Here is a 23,673-nt window from a genome sequence, read left to right on the forward strand (position 1 = left end):
GAGATATCTTGATTCATGTCCATTCTTTTAATTAATTAAATCAGTTCAAGGTTTGAACCTTAAGGCAAATACAGATAAAAGTTTTGTAATTTTAATTAAAGAAATTTAATTGCATGGTACACAATCCCTAAATTATACAGGTAACATAATAAAATGAGTAAAATTCACCAAGTTTGTTAAAACAGTAAACAACATACCTACACACAGAGCCATGCTCCATGAAAAACCCAGCATGACCCCAAACCCAGCAGCACTGTAAACCACTAAGTCATCACTGCTCCGTCAAAGCTTTTATTAAATGAATAATACTTATATAAGTTAGAAAGAAGGAACACTCATTTTTGGGAAGCAAAAGTGCTCCATAATTTTGATGAACTCTTATTTCTGCAGAGAAGTCTGAGACCCTATCTATGTCTATAAACCAGGGATCAGGATCCTATGGCTCACGAACCAGATGTGGCTCTTTTGATGGCTGCATCTGGCTCGCAGACAAATCTTTAATAAAAATAATAATAATAACGTTAAAAATATAAAACATTCTCATGTATTATAATCCATTCATTTCCTACCGCTCATGTTCATGATTGCAGGTGGCTGGAGCCACAACTGTCCTCTGGGACAATACCAAATTTTTATTGGATAATGCATAACATACACGGGTCGTTGTATGGCTCTCACAGAATTACATTTTAAAATATGTGGCGTTCATGGCTATCTCAGCCAAAAAGATTCCCGACACCTGCTATAAACAGTAGACAGGACCTCAGTTTTGAAAGTCTCAGGCTACACATCTAAGACCACACACTGGAAAGGCACATACCACTCGGTGTATCTATCTCGGGAGGAAAGTGAGTGAGCTGGAAACTACTTGCTGAAAGTGATAGAAACATGTGAAGTTCCAGAAAAGTTCTTAAGACACATCAGTTAAACAAAGTAAGTTGAGAAATATATTATTTTTTTAAGAATCCATTGCCCAAGCTAACAAAATTAAATTAAATGCCCCAATCATTGAGAAAATAAAAAGATACATGCATATATCTTCTCATTATAGGTGTCTGCAATGGAAATTTTGTTCTATTAGGTGAAGATATATCAATTCTCAAAAAACACCCAAAAATGCTTTTTATGACTCAACTCAGACTCATAGATTCTTATAGCTGGATATAATCTCAGGAATAAGTTAGTGCAAATTCTCATTTTATAGATTAGAGAAACTAAAGCCAAGAGACATCACATGATCTAAGCAAGGTCACACTGTGAGGTGTTGGCTCATTCATGACAGGAAACCCAAAGCCCTGACCCAGAAGCCCAAACACCAAATCAATGTAGTGAGCACCCATATATTTTTATTTAGTACCTTTTTTTTTAAGCAAAAACATCACATTTCATTTGAGCTTGTCCACATCTAAAACCCCCAGATGGTTTCATATTAACTTCCTCCAAGGCAAATCACCTGTGTCCTGAATTTGCATAATAGATTAATTTTATTCTAAATGAAGAATTTATTTATATCCATGTTATACTATATCTTGGTGCTTTCAGATCATTGTTCTTGCCTTCTGAAATAAATTTGAATTTTTGACATTAGCTAATCCTCCCACATCTGAATCACCTATGAGTCTGAAGAGTATGCCTTCCATGTCTTCACCCAGGTCACAAAAAAGACACTAGGGAGGCAGAGGTGGAGCTAGCCAGTCTGCCCGTAAGTTTGATTCAAGACCTGCTGCATGTGGTTGTTCTGCAGGCACTGAAGTCACCTAAAGTTTTTTTTTTATCCAACCCAGTTCATTTTTTGCCTGTTTTTAATTCAATAACAAAAACTATAGCATTAACTATATATAAAGCCTTCTAAAAAAGAATGTTAGATATAAAATCCTGTTTCTAGCATGTTTTATCATTGACAAAGTACTTTTATTTACATGAATTTATCTACAACTGAGTGAAAGTAAATGAGTGGAGAATTATAATTTCTGTTTCATAGATTATGACACAAAGGTTCAAACAGGTTAGCTGACTTATCCACTATTAGCATGCTAGTAAGCGTTGAGGCAGAGTGCCCCATACACTTGTGCCAGCACTTTTTTATTTGGGAAGTATAGGTAATTGTCAAATATATGGCTGATATAAATTTCAGGGTATCATATTACAAAATCTCAAGTGCATGTGATCTTTGAGGGATAGATCTTGTAGAAGACGTCCATGTATTCTCTCAAGATGAGTGCTCACAAATCCTGGTTCAAATATTTGCCATTAACACACACACATACACACACACACACACACACACTCACACCACTGACACACACCACACCAGTTTGGCTATTTTCTAATTTGAATATCTCAGATAGCCCATCTGCTTGTTTGTTCCAATAAGTATGAGTTTATGATCAAGAAAATGTCCCAGTCTTCAGGCCAAAAAGTTATTGTGGAGGCACCTTACCAAATATCAGCAATAGGGTATATTGTTCCCCTAGTATTCCTGTTATTCAAATGACACTTACATACACTCAAATTCTTGATCTCTTCCCAGTATCCAAGTAGAGAATGTCAAGAAAAATTCTAAGGTCTGCAGCCAATCCTCAATTATTCCTGCCTCCTAAAGTCTTGCTAATAATCAACTTTTATACCTACTATTATATACTTGCTTCCCATGCTCAGGTTAGCTATTAAGTCCATAATCAGATGCCATTTTGTGTGTCAACTTCCACAGATCTGTAAAGACCTGTACATACCTCACAAGCCAGATATTATGCCTAAGGTTCTACTCTGTGTCCTGAACTACCAAGTATTATAAAGGACATATATAATGTGTCACAGTTACATAGCATTTAAGAGTTTATTAAATACTTTCATAGATATCATTGTGATCCTTATACTAAATGAACAGTACAAATGCCATTATTTCTATTTTATAGATAAAGAATATGAGATCCAAAAAACCAAATGACCTGTCAACGTCACTGAACTAGCAAACACCCAAAATACATCATCATCATCATCATTATTATTATTATTATTATTATTAAGTGAGAGGATGAGAGTCAGAGAGACAGACTCCCACATGTGCCCTGTCTGGGATCCACCTGGCACCCCCTGCCTCCTGTCTGGGGCTGATGCCAGGACTAACCGAGCTATCCTCAGTGCCCAGAGCTGATTCTCAAACTAACTGAGTCAATGGCTGCAAGAGGGAAAGAGAGAGAAGAGGGAGGGGGAGGAGAAGAAAAGCAAATGGTCGCTTCTCTTTTGTGCCTTGACCAGGAATCTAACCTGAAACACTTATACACCAGACCGATGCTCTACCACTGAGCCAACCAGCAAGGGTCCCAAGATAAGTATTAAACTAAAGTTATTTCATTCAAATATTAGTGGGGAACCTAACTTTGATTTACATCATTCGAAGATGTGACTTAAAAAATAAAACCATCAGAGGCCCTAGCCAGTTGGCTCAGTGGTAGAGCGTCGGTCTGGTGTACAGGAGTCCCGGGTTCGATCCCCGCCCAGGGCACACAGGAAAAGTGCCCATCTGCTTCTCCAACCCTCCTTCTCTCCTTCCTCTCTGTCTCTCTCTTCCCCTCCTGCAGCCAAGGCTCCATTGGGTGCTGAGGATGACTCCATGGCCTCTGCCTCAAGGCACTAGAATGGCCCTGGTTGCAACAGAGCAATGCCCCAGATGGGCAGAGCATTGCCCCCTGGTGGACATGCCGAGTGTATCCCGGTCGGGCGCATGCAGGAGTCTGTCTGACTGCCTCCCCGTTTCCAACTTCAGAAAAATACAAAAAAATAAATTAAAAAAAAAACCATCAGAACTTTAGACACTCATATTCAAATGCTATATTACAGAGTTGAGGCGGAAAGATGAAGACATTCCACTAGATCTCAACAATAAGGTGTGCAAGGCCACCTAGAACCGTCATGACAATCTTTTAAATCTTTTAACCCTAGGTCATAGTTCAAACCAGTAAACACTAAAGCGTGCTTTTCATGTTTACTGGAAAGAGCTTCTATTCTGTCATAGAGAGCGAAATAAGAAAAGTTTGAAATATAGGTGGATTAAGTCATTCTATTCAAAGGAAATAAATAAACTCTATTAAAAAAACAAAAGAAAGAAATACCCATTCAATCTAGGGAGTGATCCTAATGGCAGTGAAAAGGTCCCAATACCACAATGAGGAAGCAGCTGAGTTTTTGTTTCTTTTTAATTATTTTTATTTATTTATTCATTTCCTTTTCCCCTCCCCCCAGGCTCTCTCTCTCCTCCTCTCACAGCCAGTGGCTCAGTTGGTTCCAGCATCAGGCCTGGGCGCTGAGGATAGCTCAGTTGGTCAGAGCATCAGTCCCAGACCGGGGTTGCCAGATGGATCCCAGTCAGGGCACAGGCTGGAGTCTGTCTCTCTATCTCCCCTCCTCTCACTTAAAAAAATAAATGAAATAAATACATTTTAAAAAGATATTCTAGAGCAGTGGTTCTCCAAGAGTGGCCACTGGACCAGCAACATCAGTATCACTAGGGAAGTTGTTTAGAAACATGCAAATTATCAGGTCCTGTGCAGGCCTTCCCAAATCAGAAACTCTGAGAGTGGGCCCAGCAGTCAGTGTTTTAACAGGATCTCCCAGGAGATTCTGACTCAGCCCAGGGAGGAAGATGGCAGTCCAGTTACCAGCCTCCCCGACTTCCCTTGGTTTTGGGCAGTGCTTCCCATTGAAGAACGTGAGCATTAGAGAAGGAATGGTGCGCTTCCATCTGCGAGCGCCCTGCAGATGACACAGCTTTGACACCCTACCACTGGCTGCTATAAATAACAGTCTCATTTGGCATTATTCTTCTAAAGCTTGATAAGAGTAATGGGACAGGTATGAGATAATTAATCAGTCAATTATGGTCAGCATACAGTTAATTAAACATAATTTATTCCTTCTCAATCATTTAGTCTGTAGAACAGGGGTTACTGCACCGTTATAGACATCAGATCCACCCAGGGGGGCGGCTTGTTAAAAGATTCCTGAGTACAACCTTTCGAGTTTCTAATTCAGTAGGTTACGGGTGAGGCCAGATAATTTTCATTTCTAACAAGTTCTCAGATAAAGTTGATACTGCTGGTCCAAGGACCATACTTTAAGAATGCCTGTACTAAAAAATATTTTTTTTAAAAAAATCAGTGTTTTAGGTACACAGGCTCAGTGGTTTGCCAGTGAAAGTTTAGCAACTGGCTCTCCAAGACAGGAAGGAAAAATACAATTATTTGTAACATGTGCCTATATCCTGCTCTATATACTTCAACCATGGCCCATATCAAGCTACCAATGTGATGTCACTGAGCTCAGAGGTAGAAAGAGGTGTGCACAGTGCACGTATCATAGCCAGCTCCAGTGTACCACTGCGACTACCTGCCTCTGGCCTTGATACGGGTAGAAGAACTTCAACACCATTGCTGTTTAAATTTCGCAGTTCTCCAAGGAAGGAATTCACTGGGTCAGACAGGTATTCCATGTTAATTCTGCTTCATTCTTTGGCGAGTCACTGACTTTAGCAGGAGAGTGATGTCAAGATCCACTTCTCACAACAAAAGGTATATAGCAAATTTCCCCAAATGGTAATGCGTCATCCTAAGTATTCAACATTCAAAACTTGATTTAGGAAGCAGCAGACTTCCCACTAGGAGATGGGGATAGTATAAAAGTAAATGGAAAAATGTAAAAGCTGCATCTCCAGGCAAGTACTCCAGTGAGGTTTCTCAAGTAAGGTAAAAGTAATTCTATCCAAGGAAGAGTTCAAATATCAAATATCGTCAAAACACCATGCAGCCCAAAGCAAATAACCCAGTTCCTTTTTAAATAGGAAATAAATGATGCTGCAGTGAAACGTTCATAAACTTTAAATAATACCCAGTACAAATAGATCACATGTTCTGTTTTTCTTTCCTTTTGAACCTCTACTAAACAGACATTCTGAGGGAAAAATATTTTGGACTCTGGAAAATTATGGCATCCTCTGCACTCCTAGATAGCCTTTTTAATAAAATGTATGCCTTCTCCATTAACCACTCCTCCAGATTGGTCAGAAACTGGTCAGAATCTTGATACATACCACTGGCTAACCAGCCCCTGAATAGTCAAAATGTGATTATAAAAGATAAGCTTGCCCCTGGTCTTTCTTGATGAGTAAAGGTATAGAACATTTCCCAGCTTGTTGACAAGCAGAGAAAACATAGATCAGCAAATTGGGTGCCTTTAAAAGTCTTTTTCTTTAAATTGACTTTTCTACAGATTCTCCTAACCATAAGCTCCAGTGAAAATTATTGCTGACTATGCAACATCTGGAAGTTTTATCATTATTAATGACCACCAAAATTGTTTAGCTAAGGGTAAATGTGACATCTAACTTAGATAATATTTTTCTCCATGTACTAGTGGAAGTAATTACTTTGACCAACATTTTCACCTAGGACAAAGATAGCCAACCCCAGACTTTGTGAGCTTTCACCCACCCATTTCACCACTTTACTATCAGCAAGCACTGTCCTTCACTATCTGAAGAGCTTAACCTACCTAGAGTTTGCTGGGAGTCATTCAACACAGCTCTGTAATTCCACATAGAAAAGTCTCCCTTATTGTTAAACAACAGCCCGAACAAAATGAAAGCATCTCCTATTCAATTTTGCCAACTGCAAGAACTCATTTGTTTAAACTTTGATGACAACAAGTTCATTCAACTGCCATTTAAGAAAAAGCATTTTTGTGAAATGTGTTTCCTGTCAGAAGCCCACACTAAGCTTCCACTTTTTCTGTCCCCCTTCTTTTTCTTTCTCAAACATTTAGAAAAAGCTATATTCATAGAACTTTCTTGTTTTGGCGATCCCATTAAGAAGTAGTTACTGGATTCCAATATACATATCATGCGTTTCTGAGGAAAGCCACAAGCAGCAAGGTCCATAAACCTTCCTGACTCTGTTTCCATTTGTCTCTGACTCTGCTTACAGCTTCCTCCACATTCATAGCTTTTAAATCCACATGATTCATTCTTTTCCTTAATCCAAACCCTAATGACATTACAACTTTAAGTCTGAAGGGTCTTCCTTGTTCTTCTTCTCCATCATTCACTGCCTCAAAAAAAGCAATATGGGCCCTGGTCAGTTGGCTCAGTGGTAGAGCATCAGCCTGGCAAGTCAATGTCCCAGGTTCAACTCCCAATCAGGGTACACAGGAGAGGCAACCATCTGCTTTTCTACTCCTTCCCTTCCCCTTCTCTCTCTCTCTTCCCCACAGCCATGGCTCAATTGATTCAAGTGCATTGGCCCGGGCACTGAGGATGGCTCTGTGGAGCCTCTGCCTCAGGCACTAAAAATAGTTCAGTTGCAAGAATGGCCCCACATGGGCAAAGCATCAACCTCAGATGGGGGTTTCCAGGTGGATCCTGGCTAAGGTACATGCAGGAATCTGTCTCCTAAAAGGGGGGTGCAATATGTTTTTCAAAAGAAACTATAGAGCAAATAAGATAAATGGTTATTTGTATGTAGAGATTCCAGGATACAACTCAAAAGTTACAAAGTCTTTTATAATGCATAACTTAAAAGAATACAAAGCAGTCATGAAACATGGACCACAGAGGGAGTGATACCAGTAATCACTCAGCACAGTGGAGATCATAGAGGTCCATGCTACCTAAAGTTCAGAACACTGTGAGTTGATGTTAGGTGGTTCATGTATAATCAATATTGCTTTAACAATTATGTGTTTAGAACTTAGAAGTGAGTAATAAATGATATCTATTAGTACTATTGGTATTATAATTATGTGTTTTTTGTCTTCTAGAAGCTAATTCTTTAAGAAAACAAATCTGTGGAAGGCAAAAAGGTTTTGATGTGCATGACGATACTCAAAGATATATAATAAGTGATCAGAGATCTATGTAGGGGTTTATGTTGAAGCTATGTCTAAATTCAACAAAAAAAAAATACCTTCATCAGTTACAGATAATTATCGCAGGTTTGATGTACATATTTGTTTGCATTTGCTCCTCTCCTGCCTGCTCCCAGTACTAAAAGTTTTCCTAGAAGAGAAACTGTATACATACAGAGGCATATGCACGTGTGTGCTGATGTGTTTACGCTGTTCTATTATCAATATTTGGTGCATAGAACTTGCCTTGTAAATTTTAGTTCAATTGAATTGGTCAATGTAGAAGCACTAAAATGTAGTTAAATAAACAATGAACAAAATGCAGGAGGTCAATGTCCTGAAACCAGACAACAAAAGTGTCTGCAACCTCAGACAAATCACTGAACTATCCCAGGCAGGTGATTTTAAAATGTTGGACAAGATGATCTCTAAGCCTTTTTGCAGTTCAAAATCTATCATTATATTGTCCCTTCCTTTTTAGTTGGAGAAGACAATTTGTGACCTATGTTATCAATATATGTCAATATATTCACAGTTCAAAAAAATAATAGAATCAAGGGTAATCTCTGAAAATGTTTGATGTTCAAAATAGTTGAAAGTTGTAAGAACATCAAATGGAATGGACACAGGGCCACAGATGGTTTTAAGGAAGAGTCTGAACCTTGGTTTGCTTTGGAGAACTGAACCTCTCAAATTAGATTCACTTCATTATGTGACGTACAACAGTAATCATTAATGACCCCCTGCTTGATGATAGTTGAGCTTTAGTTTCATACTAGTGATTGGAAAGGTAGAGATAGGACAGTTTTCAGAAATGTGACTAGAGAAAGGAGTTCATAACCTAGAAGTTGAAAAAAAGGCAAAAATTATAATTCTCACATGATATATGATATAGATAGAAGTATTTTATACAGAAGTCATAAAAATTTACAGAATTACCTACCATACAACCCAGTGAAATCTAATCTAATAAAAATTTTATCAAAGCAAAAAGATACAGAAACCTCACAATAACAAAATTTTTCACCCATTCTATCTAGGCTAAAATCCAAAATAATACTCAATATCCCATAAAAAAGTATATATAGACAACTGTTCTATGAATTTCATACAATAAGTGTGAAATCTGAAAGCACTTAGGGTGGATCTTTCGATGTCAATTTTCTAATTTCCACAAAAGTCTTAAAAGAGAATGTTCAGGAAAGCACTAATTAGAAAAGCAAAATGAAGACACATGGACAAAGAACAAATTAAAAGAGGTAACTATTTTCACATATAAATAGACACAAAAATATGCTCTTCTGTCTTAAAATATTGTATACTATATTCCTCAGTGACGATCTCCTGTATTTCTAAAGAGTTCAGATCTAACTATGAATCTAGAATTTCCCCATTCATAATCGTCTGTGAAATTTAGATGGTTGAAGTGTCGAATTTTGAATGGTACATATTTACCCATTAATTAAGAAATTATAGTAAAGAAAATCTTTCTAGTTATTTGAACTAGAAAACTTTCATGTTGCTTTAAAAATTATCCCAAATAGGCCAACTGTTGGCTATTTGGGAAGCTAAAGCTAAACAATGACTTGAAATATATTCTGGCTACATTCATCCTGAATTGGAAGAAGCTTTCATTGCCCAACAAAGGGAAAATGATCACAGACCAACTGAATCAGATGGAATATTTTTCAACTGGTATTTCTTTCAAATCCTTTGCTGTTATAGACAGTGTCAGGGCAACTCGGGCTTAACCTTCGGACCTTAGGTTCTACATTGCTTTTTCTAGGAAGCCATCTTTCATACATCCAGCAGTCTGGGTTAGCGGCCCTTCCTTGGTGCTGCCTTGACACTTTTTGCAATTTTCTGTCATACCATCTGTATTTAACTTGCTTTCTATTTCTAGAAGCACCTGGTATATTGTAAAAACAAACAGAAAAACAAAAATAAAACATAATCAAGGTTAAATGAGGAAAGTTTTGGATTTACTGTGTCAAAATTTTTACACAATAGCAGCACTTTATTTTCATTAAAAACATAATTATAGTGCTCACTTCGGCAGCACATATACTAAAATTGGAATGATACAGAGAAGATTAGCATGGCCCCTGCGCAAGGATGACACGCAAATTTGTGAAGCGTTCCATATTTTTAGAGAATTTAAAATAGAAATCTTAAAAATACTCAGAGATATACAAGAAAACACAGAAAGGCAATATAGGGAGCTCAGAAAACAACTCAACGATCACAAAGAATATATTACCAAGGAAATTGAAACTATTAAAACAAATCAAACAGAAATGAAAAACTCAATTCACGAGCTGAAAAACGAGGTAACAAGCTTAGCTAACAGAACAGCCCAGATTGAGGATAGGACTAGTGAAATAGAAGACAAACAACTTGAGGCACAACAGAGAGAAGAAGAAAGAGACTCAAAAATAATAAAAAATGAGAAAGCCCTACAGGAATTGTCTGACTCCATCAGAAAGAATAACATAAGAATAATAGGTATATCAGAGGGGGAAGAGAAAGAAAATGGAATGGAGAATATACTCAAACAAATAATAGACGAGAACTTCCCAAGCCTGTGGAAAGAACTAAAGCCTCAAATTCAAGAAGCAAACAGAACAACGAGTTTTCTTAACCCCAACAAACCCACTCCAAGGCACATCAAAATAAAGATGACACAAACCAATGACAAAGAAAAAATTCTCAAGGCAGCCAGGGAAAAGAAGAGTACAACATATAAAGGAAGGTCTATTAGATTATCATCAGATTTCTCAGCAGAAACTCTACAAGCTAGAAGAGAGTGGACCCCAATATTTAAAGCCCTGAAAGAGAGGAACTTTCAGCCAAGAATACTATACCCATCAAAGCTATCCTTCAAGTATGAAAGAGATATAAAAACATTCACAAATACAGAAAAGATGAGAGAATTTATCAACAGAAAGCCCCCACTCCAGGAAATACTAAAAGGGGTTTTCCAACCAGATTCAAAGAACAAAAGAAAACAACACCACAAGTAACAGCTCCACCAAGAACACAATAAAACCAAACTTAAACTGTGACAACAAAGGAAAAAAAGGGGGGAGAGGATGGAGATTAACAGTAGCAAAGGATGATGAAGTGCAGAAATACTTATAAGATAGGGTACTACAATGAATATGGTAGGTACCCTTTTCATTACTTAATGGTAACCACCCTTAAAAAAACCACCACAAAAACACTTGACTTAAAAAAGGTAGCAATAGAGGAAAGAAGTATGGAACACAAACAAACAAAAACAAATGATAGAAAAACAAAAGAGAAGAATCAAACTAGATACAAAACTAACAGAAAGCAATTTATAAAATGGCAGTAGGGAACCCACAAGTGTCAATAATTACACTAAATGTAAATGGATTAAACTTACCAATAAAAAGACACAGAGTAGCAGAATGGATTAAAAAAGAAAATCCAACTATATGCTGCCTACAAGAAACACATCTAAGCAACAAGGATAAAAACAAATTCAAAGTGAAAGGCTGGAAAACAATACTCCAAGCAAACAACACCCAAAAAAAAGCAGGCGTAGCAATACTCATATCTAATCATGCTGACTACAAGACAGAAAAAATACTCAGAGACAAAAATGGTCATTTCATAATGATTAAGGGGAAGTTGAATCAAGAAGACATAACAATCCTTAATATATATGCACCAAACCAAGGAGCACCACAATATATAAGACAGCTACTTATTGACCTTAAAACAAAAACTAACAAAAATACAATCATACTTGGAGACCTCAATACACCGCTGACGGCTCTAGATCGGTCATCCAAACAGAGAAACAATAAAGATATAGTGGCCTTAAACGAAATACTAGAACACCTGGATATGATAGACATCTACAGGACACTTCATCCCAAAGCGACAGAGTATACATTTTTCTCTAGTGTACATGGAACATTCTCAAGAATTGACCATATGTTGGGCCACAAAGACAATATCAGCAAATTTAGAAAAACTGAAATTGTACCAAGCATATTTTCTGATTATAAAGCCTTGAAACTAGAATTCAACTGCAAAAAAGAGGGGGAAAAACCCACAAAAATGTGGAAACTAAACAACATACTTCTAAAAAATGAATGGGTCAAAGAAGAAATAAGCGCAGAGATCAAAAGATATATACAGACAAATGAAAATGAAAATACGACATATCAGAATCTCTGGGATGCAGCAAAAGCAGTAATAAGAGGAAAGTTCCTATCACTTCAGGCCTATATGAACAAACAAGAGAGAGCCGAAGTAAACCACTTAACTTCACACCTTAAGGAACTAGAAAAAGAAGAACAAAGACAACCCAAAACCAGCCGAAGAAAGGAGATAATAAAAATCAGAGCAGAAATAAATGAAATAGAGAACAGAAAAACTATAGAAAAAATCAATAAAACAAGGAGCTGGTTCTTTGAAAAGATCAACAAAATTGACAAACCCTTGGCAAGACTCACCAAGGAAAAAAGGCACAGGACTCAAATAAATAAAATCCAAAATGAAAGAGGAGAGATCACCACAGACATCATAGATATACAAAGAATTATTGTAGAATACTATGAAAAATTATATGCCACCAAATACAACAATCTAGAAGAAATGGATAAATTCCTAGAACAATACAACCTTCCTAGACTGAGTCATGAAGAAGCAGAAAGCCTAAACAGACCAATCAGCAGGGAGGAAATAGAAAAAACTATTAAAAACCTCCCCAAAAATAAAAGTCCAGGCCCAGATGGTTATACTAGTGAATTCTATCAAACATTCAAAGAAGACTTGGTTCCTATTCTACTCAAAGTCTTCCAAAAAATTGAAGAAGAAGCAATACTTCCAAACACATTTTATGAGGCCAACATAACCCTCATACCAAAACCTGGCAAGGATGGCACAAAGAAAGAAAACTACAGACCAATATCTCTAATGAATACAGATGCTAAAATACTAAACAAAATACTGGCAAACCGAATACAACAACATAGTAAAAAAATAATACATCATGATCAAGTGGGATTCATCCCAGAATCTCAAGGATGGTTCAACATACGCAAAACGGTTAACGTAATACACCATATCAACAAAACAAAGAACAAAAACCACATGATCTTATCAATAGATGCAGAAAAGGCTTTTGATAAAATACAACACAATTTTATGTTTAAGACTCTCAACAAAATGGGTATAGAAGGAAAATATCTCAACATGATAAAGGCCATATATGATAAACCATCAGCCAACATCCTATTAAACGGCATAAAACTGAGGACTTTCTACCTTAAATCAGGAACAAGACAGGGTTGTCCACTCTCTCCACTCTTATTTAACGTGGTGCTAGAAGTTCTGACCAGAGCAATCAGACAAGACAAAGAAATAAAAGGCATCCATATTGGAAAAGAAGAAGTAAAGGTATCACGTTTTGCTGATGATATGATCCTATACATCGAAAACCCGAAGGACTCCACAAAAAGATTATTAGAAACAATAAACCAATACAGTAAGGTCGCAGGATACAAAATTAACATACAAAAGTCCATAGCCTTTCTATATGCCAACAATGAAATATTAGAAAACGAACTCAAAAAAATAATCCCCTTCACGATTGCGACAAAAAAAATAAAATACCTAGGAATAAACATAACAAAGAATGTAAAGGACCTATATAATGAAAATTTCAAAGCATTGTTAAGGGAAATCTAAAAAGATACAATGAGATGGAAAAATATTCCTTGTTCTTGGATAGGAAGAATAAATATAATCAAAATGGCCATATTACCCAAAGCAATATACAAATTTAATGCAATTCCCATCAAAATCCCTATGAGATTTTTTAAAGAAATGAAACAAAAAATCATCAGATTTATATGGAACTATAAAAAACCCCGAATAGCCAAAACAATCCTAAGGAAAAAGAATGAAGCTGGGGGCATTACAATACCTGACTTTAAACTATATTATAGGGCCACGATAATCAAAACAGCATGGTATTGGCAGAAAAATAGACACTCAGACCAATGGAACAGAATAGAAAGCCCAGAAATAAAACCACATATATATGGTCAAATAATCTTTGATAAAGGGGCCAACAACATACAATGGAGAAAAGAAAGCCTCTTCAACAAATGGTGTTGGGAAAACTGGAAAGCCACATGCAAAAGAATGAAACTCGACTACAGCCTGTCCCCGTGTACTAAAATTAATTCAAAATGGATCAAAGACCTAAATATAAGACCTGAAACAATAAAGTACATAGAAGAAGACATAGGTACTAAAATCATGGACCTGGGTTTTAAAGAACATTTTATGAACTTGACTCCAATGGCAAGAGAAGTGAAGGCAAAGATAAATGAATGGGACTACATCAGAATAAAAAGTTTTTGCTCAGCAAGAGAAACTGATATCAAAATAAACAGACAGCCAACTAAATGGGAAATGATATTTACAAACAACAGCTCAGATAAGGGCCTAATATCCAAAATTTACAAAGAACTCATAAAACTCAACAACAAACAAACAAACAATCCCATAAAAAAATGGGAAGAGGACATGAACAGACACTTCTCCCAGGAAGAGATACAAATGGCCAACAGATATATGAAAAGATGCTCAGCTTCATTAGTTATTAGAGAAATGCAAATCAAAACTACAATGAGATACCACCTCACTCCTCTTAGATTAGCTATTATCAACAAGACGGGTAATAGCAAATGTTGGAGAGGCTGTGGAGAAAAAGGAACCCTCATTCACTGTTGGTGGGACTGTAAAGTAGTACAACCATTATGGAGGAAAGTATGGTGGTTCCTCAAAAAACTGCAAATAGAACTACCTTATGACCCAGCAATCCCTCTACTGGGTATATACCCCAAAACCTCAGAAACATTGATACGTGAAGACACATGTAGCCCCATGTTCATTGCAGCACTGTTCACAGTGGCCAAGACATGGAAACAACCAAAAAGCCCTTCAATAGAAGACTGGATAAAGAAGATGTGGCACATATACACTATGGAATACTACTCAGCCATAAGAAATGATGACATCAGATCATTTACAGCAAAATGGTGGGATCTTGATAACATTATAAGGAGTGAAATAAGCAAATCAGAAAAAAACAAGAACTACATGATTCCATACATTGGTGGAACATAAAAATGAGACTAAGAGACATGGACAAGAGTGTGGTGGTTACCAGGGGTGGGGAGAGGGAGGACATGGGAGGGATGGAGGGAGAGAGTTAGGGGGAGGGGGAGGGGCACAGAGAACTAGATAGAGGGTGGCGGAGGACAATCTGACTTTGGGCGAGGGGTACGCAACATAATTTAATGACAAAATAACCTAGACATGTTTTCTTTGAATATATGTACCCTGATTTATTAATGTCATCCCATTACCATTAATAAAAATTTATTAAAAAAAAAACAAAAAAGACACATAATTATAAATTCTCCTTTCTTAATTTTTTTAATGTTTGTTTTATTTATTTTAGAGATAGATGAAGGGAGAGGGCGAGAGACGAAGACAGGAACATTGATCTGTTCTTGTATCTGCTCTGACCAGGGATCAAACCAGCAACCTCTGTGCTTCAGGATGATGCTCTAACCAACCAAGCTATCTGGCCAGGGCAAATTAGAAATCCTAATTTATCTTCCTTTAATGTAGAATTGCCTAAGGTCCTTATATGAAATTAATAGTTAAGGTTGTTATTTTTCATTAAGATTAAAATATATTTTTTTTATTTTTACACATTTATTTTCTCCTTCTCTCTCTCACTCCCTCTCTTTCTCTCTTTCTGTTTTATTTTTAAACCTACATTACTTATTTGATTTGCACAAAGCATATAATTAAGACTCATAAGAAGAGAAGCCTGACTTGACTCATGACTAGCTGTAGGAACCATATAATAAATCTATTTCTTCCTCATCTGTAAAATGAGATAGTTGGAATAACTGATCCAAGAGGAAGGTTTCCTTCCAGTTCTGTAATTGTACAATCCTGTAATGTTACCTTGCAGTGTGATATCTATTCAAAGAACCACATTAATTTGAACTATAGTGGTTCAGAATGTTAACTGAAATAATCAAACTTATTGTATTGTATTGCTTGTTTGTTTCTTCTCTTATAAAGAAAAGAAGTCTGGCTAAATAACTTAACCACATAATGGAAAAGGTTTGAGGGCACCTCAACTTTGCTAAGAATGAGAACAAGTCTTTAAGTGCTTTAGAAGTATCCATTTACTTACAAACAATGTAATTGCAATATATGCAGGGCTGACACTGTTCAGACTAGTATTTTGATGAGCTAATTAGAGATCATCCTTATCTATAAATGAAACTCCACTAGGCAGTGTCTGAGTAATTGAAATAGTTGTACTACATGTATGTTCTTAAAAGAATTAAAACTAAAGCAAGTATTCACCAACTTAATTTTTCTTCAATTCATTTAAATTTTGGATGTTTGATTATGTTTATATTAAAAATTTTATTTTGGGAAAGGTAGCTGCATTAAATAAATAGCAAGGAATCTTGATAGACTGTCCATTGGATCCAAATTTTAGTATTACAATAAGAACATTAGATAGGCAATCCTTATTTTTCAGAGTATAAGAATAACTCAACAAAATGAACACATGTCATGATTTAAATCTTTCAGCACAAATCCATAAATAGTAGTATTTTGCTGAGTTGAGCATTCTTTATGTAATGAGTGAATAAAAAATTCAAATCAATAATCATGTACTGAGGGCTAATATGTGCTAGGTTATGTGATAGTATAAAGTATGAGAAATAATAAATAATTTTTTTTTGAAATTTACAATCAAGCAGTAACACAGGCACACATAATACAAAGCACAATTACTGAATTGCCATAGAGATAAATAAAAAGAATATTAGAATAAAGTAATAAAAATTATACCTCTCTACCAGAAGGGAGAAAGGGAAGCCAATTTTTATTGACACGTATCAACCTGTTCTATAGACTTTCCCATGTGCTACTTTCTTAATCTGAACAGCAACCTTTTCAAATATATTAGTGTTGGAATAAAGAATAGTTCTAATATACAATCAGATGGAAAGAATGACAATAAAAAGGAGAAACAGTAAAGCATGCTAACAATAGGAAGCAAGAATGAATGCATAAATAATGAACGGGAAAGGCATAAATAATCAGGAATGAACAGATATAACTGGGATGTTCCATACTGATAAACGAAGAGAATAGAATCACATGAACACATGCCATTAATCCAGGAGGAAAGCAAAAAAGGGAGAAATTCATTTAAGTCCAAATTGGTTAGTGTGGTAATGCAACTGTAAAGCAAGTACAAGAGAAATTACTTGGCTTTGCTCACTAGGGCCTATGGGTGAGCAAAATAATATATGAATGTATAAAGTGTGATTGATAGGAAGGGGGTTCAAAAGCTGTGATCTAATTACTAGATCTAATTGGCAGTTGGAAATGAAGTAGGATCATTGTGGTGTTTCAATTCTTAGAAGTTTTATAAGGGCATTAGAGACTTGGGGAATTGCTTTTTAGGGTTGATTCTTTGGAAGCCCTAGTGGAAGAGAAAAAAAAAAGATCTTTCTATCAACAAGGTGATAACACTGAGTTTGAAGAAAACCAAACATGATTTAAGCGGTCTGCCCTAAGAGATTTTGATTTGGCTGGCAAAAAAACAACAGAAAGGGCTTGACTAAGGTGGAGGAGTGAGGTGAGTTTCCATTCACTGCTTTGTGGTTAGCAGTGGTTAATGCTATGATGAAAGCAAGATCTCATGATAGAGATGTTAGGGAAATCCAGAGCCAAGAGTCCCTTAATAGCCAGATAGTTCTCTCCGACTGGACATACTGGAGTTTCCCATGTGGGAATTGTGTATCCCACTGAGAAATAGAGGTCAGGAAACCACTGTCTTGTATAGTAGATGAGACAAATATAATATAGCCCTACATGGACAGTGAGCAAAAAGTAAGGAATAAACTACCTCTTGGTAGAAATAGAAAGAGAGTTTGACAACTGACATCTTCTCTTTATAAATAAATTTTTAAAAAAACCTTTTTTTAAAGGTCAGAGGTATTAAAGGACTCAAGACCACAAGATGGTCAGTAGTTCTTAGGAATCAAACCTAGATCCCTTTCATTTCGAAATCCACGATCCTTCCACTAACATAGTCCTTTATAGAGCAGGTGAATTTTGAAATGAACCATTGGAAAACATTTTCATAGATGTAAAAACATTAAAGAATAAGAATCAGGAGCAAAAGATGGGACAGAAAATGTGAGCTAATGGCCAATAAAGGTAACATTTGTTTTATAGGAGTAAACTGTACATTGTGACTCATCACTCAAAGGGATTATGAGATTAATCCATGAAAATGATTTATTTGCAAGGAAAGACCTCATAGGGAAGAGCAGACTTCTGAGGATGTAGAGAAAGGATATATGACCACAAGAAGACAGAAAGAGGCCAATACAGGAGACAGGCGAGGAGATTTTCAGAGCGGGGATGAGCATCTTGTAGGCAGTATCACAGACACCAAAGAAGAGGAGAATGTGGGCATGTTTTTAAAATACATAGCTTCATAGTCAGCAAATTACGCACTAATAGTGAAGGATATGAACCTTGTACTTCTCCTTGTTCCAACCAACCAGGTCTCCAGGCAATTTTCTTCTTCATTCCATTCTAATTACATGGATCACTTCAGGAATGTTGATTTGGTAGAGAAAGGCATGCAGTATTTACTAATATTTTGATTTACTAATATTCCAGGGGACATGAAATACTTTATTTTTACTGATGGAGGATAAAGCTTAAGAGAAGAGCTTGTTTGTTTGATAAATGATTGATACCAAAGAGGATATTTATGTTGGAGAATAATAATATCTAATTTACAACTACAAATCTGTAGACCTGGAGAACTCTGTTGTGCCCCTTGTCAGAAAATATCAAGTTTGTACAACTGGTTAGTAGTATTTCCAACTGCCGGTGGTTTGATTTTAGGCACACATTCTTCCAATTAGATTAGATTTCTTCTAAATAATTTTCGGTGTACTCTTGAGTTTCACTGTTTAAAGAAATTAAGTCTCTTTCCTAAGCTTTGTTCCAATCACTACCCTTGTTCTTTTTAAGTTTAAGGTTTTTCCAGATAATAGTTATTAAATAACTCAGTTACAGGGTTTGATTCTGTTCCCTGGTTATTCTTAGTAAACCTGAGTGAAAGTAGCATATTTTATTTTTGCTAATGTTTAACACTAATCATTTCTTTGGTAACTGACTAGCTTATTGACTGATGAAGGCTTGTAAAATCAATAACTGAGAAAGCCACTTAGCCTCATACCATTCAGTAAAATCCCCCGAGTTCCTTGAACCTTGTTTGAAAATTGTCTTTATGTCACTTGCTTTTATATACATGCAACAGTTTCTTGTTTAAAATGTAGAAGTTTCTTTTATACAAAGGTTTTTCTGCATTTTTGTGACTGGCCAGTCTTTTGTGGAATCTTCAGAAAGATTTATTATGAGGAGTCAGTCAGTAGCCTAAGAGGTATGAAGAAGTAGTTTCATGAATCAAACAGCGGGAACATTTTCATGCTGTTCCTTTTTTTTACATTATCGAGTTGATTATTTACAATATAATTCCTCCCCCCCTCTTTCTGGTAGCAGAACAGTGACTAACTTGATATTCTCTCACAAAGAGTTGTTTGCATTATTTGTTTAAAGATAACTCTTTACTATGGTTTTAACATATTAAAGAGTCTAGTCCCCCCCCCCCCCCCGCCCCATTGCTATATTTACCTCATAATTAACCTGTTTCAAATAGTAGGAATATGTTGGGTGCTGGAAGTGTGAAGTAAAAACTAGAAAAATTTTAAACGTAGAGTTTACAGGCATTTTGAAGAACCAAGAAATATTAAAGTCTAAGCAGCAGAAACAATTTGCAATTAGGAGACAAATTAATGTACAGATTAGTGTATGTATAATTTAAAAGAAAAAGGGATCGATACAATAATAACACTTCCTGTAGGAATTAAGACTTGGGGTGTACTATGAGAAATAGATAGTGTTTGCACTGATGTGAGAAATAAGGGATGGCATACTAGGCAATGAGAAGGTAGAAATAAAACTGTGGCATGGGCATGACCTATATATATGAAATGAAAAATATATTATCATTATAAATATGTTCTTTTAATATCTGTAGATTAAAACTATAACTTTGAATGCTTAACTTTGCTTTAGTATTTTTGTCTGCTTGATGTAACATTTTCTGATATAAGATGCTAAAAACCTCCCATTCTGATAGTTTATTGTTAATTTCTTGTAACGCTCAATTTCTGCTATATCTATTCTGAAGCTATGTCATTAGATGCTTACATGCTCATCAGTGTCAAAGCTTTCTGAGAGATTTTTAATTTTATTATTAGGTATGCTTACTTTTTATCTTCAGTAAAATTTTTAAAATAAATTCAGTGTCTTTATATTAATAATGCTATCATTAATATATTGATCATATTATTTTAATAATAAACAATAATAAAATATATCTCTTATTTTATTTCTTTTCAAACTTTCTGGGTAAATTTGTTATAAGTGTGATCATTAGAAGCAAAATATAATTGAATTTCTTTTTTATCAAACTGAATTATGCCTTTTAATCCATGTTCACCTATTATAATTATTGTTATATTTAGACTTAAATCTATAATCTTCTAGATCTGCTACTTCACATTTACTTTCATTTTTCTCCTTTCCTATTTGTTTGTTTAATGAAGTTGTCTCATTTTTTTTTCTTAGAATGTTTGGGATCTATAGACTCTTTTCATGTTGCTTTTAATTTTTAACATTTGTAAATATACATTTTTCTAGCAAAAGTATCTAAAGTTATTCAGTAATCCTTTTTTTTTTTTTTTTTCAAACACAGAACTCAAGTTTACTTACCAACTTTTGGAATTCTTTTTTTGTCTAGAATTGTAGTTTTGATTTGCATTTCTCAAGTAGTGATAATGAGCATTTTTTCATATATCTGTTGGCCATTTGTATTTCTTCCTGGGAGAAGTGTCTGTTCATGTCCTCTTCCCATTTTTTTTATTAGATTGTTTGTTTGTTTGTTTGTGCTGAGTTTTGTGAGTTCTTTATATATTTTGGATACCAGTCCCTTATCTGTGCTGTTATTTGAAAATATCATCTCCCATTTAGTTGGTTGCCTATTTGTTTTGTTGACAGTTTCTTTTGCTGAGCAGAAGCTTCTTAGTCTGATGTAGTCCCATTCATTTATCTTTGCCTTTACTTCCCTTGCCTTTGGAGTCAAATTCATAAAATGTTCTTTATGGTCAAGGTTCATGTGTTTAGTACCTATGTTTTCTTGTATGTAATTTATTGTTTTAGATCTTATATTTAGTTCTTTAATCCACTTTGAATTAATTTTTTTGCAAGGAGATAAACTGTAGTCAAGTTTCATTCTTTTGCATGTGGCTTTCCAATTTTCCAAGCACCATTTATTGAAGAGGTTTTCTTTTCTCCATTGTGTTTTCGGCTCCTTTATCAAAGATGATTTAACTATATGTATATGGTTTTATTTCTGGGCTCTCTATTCTGTTCCATTGGTCTGTGTGTCTATTTTTCTGCCAGTACCATGTTGTTTTGATTATTGTAGCTCTGTAGTATAGTTTGAAGTCAGGTATTGTAATGCCTCCAGCTTTGCTTTTTTCCCCCTTAGGATTACTTTGTTTATTTGAGGTTTTTTATGTTTCTATATAAACCTGATGATTTTTTGTTCCATTTCTTATCTATATTTTCTTACTCAGACTTTAGAAAACACTTTTTACCTAAGTATTCACACTTTTCTATTTTAAAAAAAATTCTTACTTAAAGTTTTTTTATATATATATAATGCTTTACTGTATTTAGCTAATTTCCCTTCTTCTGGAACTCTACTAAATTTTAATATTTTATATTTTATCTCTTTGTGCTGTGTTTTAGGTTAATTCCTCATTTTACAAATTAGACCTCTAATTATGTTCAGTGTAAAATTTATTCCATCTAGCAAATATTTTATTTCAATGACAATAATTTGTATTTATTTTTCATTTTTGTTTGGTTCTTTTTCATTCATAGCTACCTGTTGTTTTGAGCTCTGTTTTTGTCTTGTAATTTTTTGGTTTTTGTCTATGGATAGAATTCCTTTCTTGTATATCTCAAATAAACTTATTTTAAATTTTTTGTTATAATGTCCACTAAAAGTAATTAATTAGAAATAATTGTGTTACTCTCTTTCTTAGGACTGCCAGGGGTGTTTTGGTTTTACCTGGTCTGGAGTCTCCAATGATCATTTTCCTTTCTTGGGGTCAATAGCTTACCACAAGTGGTAGTCCCTACTCATCTTTCAAAAGCATGGTTTCCCTCAATACACAATCAAGTGAGTCTCACAGCAGCCTTTGTCTCTAAAAAGTGAGCTTGAATCCAGTGTCCCCTGCATGGAATATTTTATTCCTCTACTAAATTCCAGGTTGCTTCCAGAAATAAGCCCTACTCACTAGTCAATGACATTAGCCTTTCCTAACATTTGTGTTTATATTCTATTTCTACTCCATGGAGATGCTATTTTTTTAAAAAAAGTAATGAGTTTTTATGGGTTTTTTTCATTTATATGACATATTTTCCATGTTTGAAAGACTGTTTTGTCAAAGTGTGAACTTACCACATAGGTTAAAAATATTTTCCAGGCTATTTCTATCATCTCAAGTTTCCATAAAGCCAGAAATAAAATTTATAAAAGCATGATGATCAACCATATTTTAAAGATACAGAGTGAATTTCTTAATTTATGTTAGTCAACCAAATCTTCATGATTATCTAGAGATAATATAACACAATGAATAAAAGTATAGACTTCATAGCCAAACTTCTTGCATCTGAATGATAGTGCTGTGTGTTTGGTGGAGTTATTCTTATTTCAAAGTACTTCAATTTCCTCATCATTAAAGTGACAATAAAAATAATGCCCACTTCAGAGGTTTGTTGTAAAGAATATATTGGTTAGGATATGTGAAATATTTATATAATGCTTATTCTAATAACAAGTATATTTAAATTATTGTTCTTGTTTAAGTCACCATCACATAAAATGCTAGATTCTGTGGAAAATATAAAAGGAGTTCAGTAGACATGTCCTGCATGCATACATTTTATTTTGAGTCAGTAAAGGAATAGGTGTGAAACAAAGGATGAAAAAGCCATTATGCCATTTAGTTCCAAATAGTATTATATCAATTCTAAAATGTAATAGAATCCATAGGTGATATAATTTATAGGAACTGGGATAGCTCAAGGAAGTGTCTTGGGGAGAAGAGACTTGAACTCTGTTAGATGAGACAGAGATAGAAAAAGGTCATCACACTCTAGGGAAGCAATACAAGTAGGTGCTTAGAAGCAAAAATGAGGGTGATGTGTAGGCTGGATGTAGCATGCATGGAGAATAAGGCACAGGATCTAGATTGTAAAGATAAGGAAGACAGCAATGGATTAGCATGTATGAGACTGGGATAGGAAAAGAATTGCATAAGTCAAATGGAAGAGTTCAGACTTTAAGCAAATAATTTTCAATAGAGCACTACTTTCAGGTTCTTTTGTAAAATATTGACAAAATAGAGAGTGTAACTGGGCAAGATTTTCTGAGATAGTTACACTTAATTTAATGTGCTAAGACCCAATTTTATGACCAGGCAACTGCAAGTTTGCATGTAAGCATCTTTTGATTAA

The 23,673-nt window shown here is 35.2% G+C and overlaps 1 protein-coding gene and 1 non-coding gene across 4 annotated transcripts in view; one reads left to right on the forward strand and one right to left on the reverse strand.

The window, feature by feature from the left end:
• Nucleotides 1-23,673, reverse strand: part of CTNNA3 (catenin alpha 3) — a 2,095,157-nt gene that overhangs the window by 1,108,736 nt on the left and 962,748 nt on the right. The window lies entirely within an intron of this gene.
• On the forward strand, nt 9,940-10,046 carry LOC136313738 (U6 spliceosomal RNA). The gene has a single exon (XR_010727184.1). It is a non-coding gene; the product is annotated as a U6 spliceosomal RNA (small nuclear RNA).

Source organism: Saccopteryx bilineata, chromosome 9 (genome assembly GCF_036850765.1).
Source record: "Saccopteryx bilineata isolate mSacBil1 chromosome 9, mSacBil1_pri_phased_curated, whole genome shotgun sequence".
NCBI classification, from domain to species: Eukaryota; Metazoa; Chordata; class Mammalia; order Chiroptera; family Emballonuridae; genus Saccopteryx; species Saccopteryx bilineata.